This window comes from Dendropsophus ebraccatus, chromosome 7 (genome assembly GCF_027789765.1).
Source record: "Dendropsophus ebraccatus isolate aDenEbr1 chromosome 7, aDenEbr1.pat, whole genome shotgun sequence".
NCBI classification, from domain to species: domain Eukaryota; kingdom Metazoa; phylum Chordata; class Amphibia; order Anura; family Hylidae; genus Dendropsophus; species Dendropsophus ebraccatus.
In genome coordinates this window covers 132,321,226-132,327,745 of record NC_091460.1, presented here as the reverse complement: position 1 = coordinate 132,327,745, position 6,520 = coordinate 132,321,226, and positions in this window count along the sequence as shown.

Here is a 6,520-nt window from a genome sequence, read left to right as displayed (position 1 = left end):
AGCACCACTTTTCCCTTATCCAGTCTACTTCAACATGACTGAGTCATTTCACCTGCCTTGTCCTATAATTACCAAAGCAGCAAACTTTGTGAAAACCAAAACTTGGGTCAGTCTCAAAGCTTTTAGTGACGACTTACAAGTTTTAGCATTAAGCATCAAATAGCCTCACTTTTTGACGTGCTCTATTAAATGGTTTGCGAGTTTCCTAATTTTAATTTGACCCATTGCCAAGGGGTAGGTTAAAAAATATAAAATAAAAAAGTTGGCAGAAAGCAGACAGCTTGTTATTGAGTGAAAGGAATGACTTTCTGGAAACTATGGGCAGCCAAGGCTGTGTCAGGTGTACTGGGAAATATCACGATTTGAAAAAAAAACAACAAAAAACATCCACATAGTAGTAAGGGTAAAAATTAGATGAAAATGGTTGAAAAAAACTAGGAACATGAATAAATAAATATGTAAGCAGCTAATGAGCCAATAAGATTGCTGACGTTGCTAAAATTAGATTGGAAATTGTGATTATATTAACACTTTAAAGTGTGACTCCACCTTTAATTATTGTATCACTTTAGGTACAAAATACTGTGCTGATATTATGTCTTTATAATAGACTATGCTTTATCTGACAGAGCCCCAAATCCCCTGTATAGCCATAGATTTTAATTATTGTCAGATAGCTGCATTTAATCCAGGATCTGTCCTGGGGTCCATTCGGCAGGTGATGCAGTAATTGTCCTAAAAAACAACTTTTAAACTTGCAGCCCTGTGTCATATTGGTGTGGCCTAGAGTACCTGTGCTCTAGGCCTACACCGCCACTCCCGTCCTCTTCACCACTAGGAATGCCCCTGGCAGGATTTCTCCTATTCATCACTTGTTTGAACACTGCACATGTGCTGAATGATGACACTGATGTGCAGTGTTCAGACAAGTGATGAATAGGAGAAATCTTGCCCAGGGGCATTCCTAATGGTGAAGAGGGCACAGAGGAGGGATGAAGAGGCGATGCAAACCTAGGGCACAGATACTCTAGGCCACGCCAATTTGACACAGGGCTGCAAGTTTAAAAGTTGTTTTTTAGGACAATAACTGCATCACCTGCAGAACGGACCCCAGGACAGATCTAAGATTAAAAGCCGCTATCTGATGGTACAAGAGGTTTGGGTGGGGTGGATTGTGGGTACAGAGTCACTTTAATAAAAAAAAACAACAACTAATATTTTAGAGTGAATATTTGTGCCAACATTCCAATAAAAAAAAGCCATGTTCATCCGGTTGACATTGCAGTATTGGCCAGGTGACACCTATAAGACAACGGCCGTTGTCTTACAGGGCAGTGTCAAATAACGCCTGTTGTCTTACCCCGTGTGAACATGACCTAAGGCTGCAAACACACACACAGTATTTTGCTATGTTTTCGATACCTAAAATGTCAGGTGAAAAACATTTGTGAAAAACAGGTAAAAAAAACGTTTAAAAAAAGGACAAAAATGAGCAGTAGTGGATAATAACAGGTCAGTTTCAGACGGAAGCCCGGGGCCCGTGGCCGCCCAAAAAGATATACTTTTAGAGGTGTAATTTCTCCTGGCTACAGTTCTGCCATACACATGGTATACACTCCGGCCGGGATCCCTGGCGGCACCGCAAGAAGCTGACATGTCAGTTGTCTGCAGCCGATATTCAATGAATAGCAGCCACAGAAAACCCTGTCACTTCACACAATGGAGCGTGCGGCTCCGGCCTTTGCTGTTTTTGTAGATGTTACAAAGCACAAACAATGACAATGTTACAAAGCTTTTCTTGATTAACAATGATATAATAATATGAAAATCAATGATATTAATGACAAATGATACAAAAATAGACCGTCCTCACTGACCGATCACAGGATAAATATTTTTTTTTTCTATTGCTATTATATGCAATCACCTCAATTACCACTAGAGGGAGCTGAACCAATATTTATAAGAAAACAATCTGCTTTATTTTCCCATTGTGATAATTTCACAGTATGAAAGATACAGATAGAACATAGGTGATGTCTGTCAGACCTGGTTTCAAGGGTTTCAGAAAGGCTTTTTATCAATAGTGCACTGAAATTTTTACTTTGGATAATAGGTTAAGATATATTTATATAATTTGTTCATCAATACATTTAGATGACTTTTGACACATAATAAAGCTGCAACACTTTACAATACTGCTTACCCTCATGCATACTACCACATTATGAGTCTGTGTGGCATAGACTAGCGATATGATACCCACAGGCTGCTGTAGGCACATAGGGTCCTTAGTTACTTAGTTTAACATCAAAGGGGTTGTTCATCCAATTTTTTTTCTTTTGAATCATTTAGTCTCAGCAAGTGCCAGAGATTTGTAATTTTACTTCTAATAAAAAATCTCAAGTCCTCCAGTACTTATCAGCTGCTGTATGTCATGCAGGAAGTGGCTTATGCTTTCCAGTGTGACACAGTGCTCTCTGCTGCCACCTTTCCTGCTCTCCGGACAGCAAATAATACCATTTCCTGCAGGACATGCAGCAGCTGATACGTACAGGAAGACTTAAGATTTTCTAATAGAAGTAAATTACAAATCTCTGGCACTTCCTGGCCCCAGTTGAATTCTAAGAATTTTTTTTGGGGGGTGAACTACTTTTTTATTGACAAATTATTGAAGAAATAGTATCTCCATATACTTAATAAACATCTGCATAGTGAAATGCCAACATGGCATACGTAAGCGGCTACATAAGTATGCAGTGTGTAACTGCCTTACATAGTTGAAGGTGCCAGTATTGTGCACCCTTGAAGGTACTAAGGTGGGGGAGGGACTGATTAAAAGGGTTATCCAGCACTACAAAAACATGGCCACTTTCTGCCAGAGACAGCACCACTCTTGTCTCCAGCTTGGGGGGGGGGGGGTTTTGCTGCTCAGTTCCGTTGAAGTGAATGGAGCTTAATTGCAAACCGCACCTGGACTGGAGACAAGAGTCGTGTTGTCTCTGAAAGAAAGTGGCCATGTTATTGTAGCACTGGATAACCCCTTTAAATCATAAAGGTGACTCTAAAGGGAGGTTGTCATAATCCATAATTCTTACGAGGTAATGAGGACAATTGGAGAAGGGACCATAATGGCAGAGACTTCATATAGTCATGTAGGTGAATTTTATTTTTGGGTAGGAGAGTTTGCGCCCGTAACCAGACTGGGATAGCGCTATCAATGCAATTCCAGCTGTTTTCTGCTATACCTGCCCTGGTGAAATCTTATGGGTGAGCTTACATTAAGGCTGGGTTCACATATGCAGTAACGCAATGAAAACTCAATGTGAATGCATCATTTAATCGCAGTAATTGATCATTTCTTTGCAGCACTTCATCACTTTATTGCAGTAATTAACCATGTAATTGCCATCCTTTGTTGCAAACTTTGCAATCCTACCCTTCTTCCACAGCATTTTCCAATGAAAGCTATCATTGTTCAACAGTCCAGGTGTCATGTTAGGTAGGGATCAGTGAAGCCCTGCTGTCACCCACTTTACCCTCCCTCCCTACTTAGATGACCAGTCCTATATGGCAGCCCCTGTCTAGGCTGTGGTTCCTATACTTGTTTAAAGGAGAAGTCTGGCTATTTTTATTGAAGTATTGTATTACCCCCCAAATGTTGTACAAATCCCCAATATACACTTATTACGGGAAATGCTTATAAAGTGCTTTTTCCCTGCACTTACTACTGCATCAAGGCTTCACTTCCTGGATAACATGGTGATGTCACTTCCTGGATAACATGGTGATGTCACTTCCTGGATAACATGGGGATGTCACTTCCTGGATAACATGGTGATGTCACAACCCGACTTCCAGAGCTGTGCGGGCTGTGGCTGCTGGAGAGGATGATGGCAGAGGGATGCTCAGTGTCCCTCCAGTGCCCTGTGTCCCTCAGTGTCCCCCTGCCATCATCCTCTCCAGCAGCCACAGCCCGCAAAGTTCTGGGAATCGGGTCGTGACATCACAATTTATTCAGGAAGTGACATCACCATTTTATCCAGGAAGTGACATCACCGTGTTATCCAGGAAGTAACATCACCATTTTATCCAGGAAGTGACATCACCATGTTATCCAGGAAGTGACATCACCGTGTTATTCAGGAAGTGACATCACCGTGTTATCCAGGAAGTGACATCACCATGTTATCCAGGAAGTGACATCACCATGTTATCCAGGAAGTGACATCACCATGTTATCCAGGAAGTGTCATTACCATGTTATCCAGGAAGTGACATCACCGTGTCATCCAGGAAGTGACATCACCATGTTATCCAGGAAGTAACATCACCATTTTATCCAGGAAGTGACATCACCGTGTTATCCAGGAAGTGACATCACCATGTTATCCAGGAGGTGACATCACCATGTTATCCAGGAATTGACATCATCATGTTATCCAGGAGTGAAGCCTTGATGCATTAGTAAGTGCAGGGTAAAAAGCACTTTATAAGTATTTTCCATATTAAGTGTATATTGGTGATTTGTATAACTTTTGGGGGGAAATACAATACTTTAATAAAAATTTTCACTGGACTTCTCCTTTAAGTGCACAGAAGGGGGAGAGACCGGCTGGTCTAACACCAAATGGGCAGATATGGGCAAAAACACTAACACAGAACTAAACAACCAATAACTTTTCAAAAGGTGAAAACCAGAAAGACAGAGAGAATACTCATGACAGGTAAGGTCAGAACTAGGAGGTCAGCGTCAGATCCAAATCATCAGACAAAATGGTAAATCAAACTAATTCTGGAAACAGGATTCTGGGAAAGCTGGTTACACAGTAGTAGAATTGCTTGTGAGGCTCAGAGATGTGGCCCTCCTGCCTCCTGATTGGTCATCCATCTGGCACAAGCTCAGGGGAATGGCTGGCAGCCACACAGAAGAGTAGGCGGTGCAGGAACAGGGACAGGTGAGTTTGCAGCACTAGGTTACACATCATTTCCTGTTACGTAGTGGTGCAGCCATCATGGAAGAGATTGGACCCACATGCAACTCTTGAGGGCTCCCAATCTATGGGTGCTTTGCTTTGCCTTCTCTGTGTACATTACTCTATTCGGCTATGTGCACACTGAGGAAAAGGCGAGGAATTCAGCTTGAAATTCAGCTCGAAATTCAGCTTGAAATTCCTCCCGTAAAAAATGTACAGAGCAAAGTCCCATTGTGTTCAATGGGTTTTCTGCTCTGTTGTTCACACTGCAGAATTTCCGAGCAGAATTTTCTGCTGTAGATCTGCTAGAGGAATCCTATAGAAGTCAATGGGGGGCTTAAATTCTGCTTGAATTCTGCCTGAAAACTTTCAGCTACAATTCCTCGAGAATTGCTCAGTGTGCAAGGGCCCTAACAATGTGCCACACTTTTAACCAAACCCAATTTACTTGGTGTTTTTAAAGCAATAAGAAAAAGAAAAAACTTACAAGAAAAAAAAAAGTATTTTCCGGCTGATTTTAATTATTGCTGGCGAAGACTATTGACATGGTTGTATGTACGCAGTGTATCCACTAGGTGGCAGTCTAGAACTAAATACAGCAGATGGCTTTTATTGTATCCAATTACTCCTGAGTTTAGTAAAAGTTTCCCAGGGGTAAAGTTTCAAAACCAATCACTGTATTATATAATTCTGGCTTATCTTCCCATAGGCAGCAAAGAGGCCACATTACTCCATGGTCCAGATATAATGCTTACTTGTCTATTGTAGGTATTTTCTGGGTTGGACAGCTTGGGCTCCACACACTGCACGTTGTGATGGATGTGCTTTTCTACCACAGATAGAATACATTCATAATATGTGCTAGAGTAGTTCTTCTGTGGGATGAGACCAGACAGGTCAGCCTTCGCTTTAATCTCTGTACGGGACTCAGGAGCGCTGTTCTGTCATAGCCTTGGGCTATGTTCACACAATGTATAAACAACAGTCGTTATTTGGCACTCAAAACAATGACCGTTGTTTTAACCCCTTAACGACAAAGGGCGTAAATTTACGCCCTGTTACGCTCTGAACCGCCACGATCCCGGGTCCATGTAGCCCGGGATCACGGCTATTAGCGGGCACGGTCCGATCGCCATGTCCGCTAATCAGGAAATCAGATGCAGCTGTCAAAGTTGACAGCTGCATCCGATTACCGGAGGCAGCCGTTCCCTGGTGTCTAGTGGCGGAGATCGCCCCCCCGGAACGTTGTCCCGGAGGAGCGATCTCCGTGTCTGGTGCTGGCCGGGGTCTCCGCTAAGAAGGCGCTGATCCCGGCTCGGGACGCGTTTGTTTTCTGCTGCAGCAGCCGAAAGCAAACGAGTGCCGATCTCATTGATCTATGCTGCATAGATCTCAATGAGAGATCAGTGTGCTTATACTAGAAGTCCCCCAGGGGGAATAACCCTAACCCCAGGGGGGGAATACCCTAACCCCAGGGGGAATAACCCTAACCCCAGGGGGAATAACCCTAACCCCAGGGGGAATAACCCTAACCCCAGGGGGGG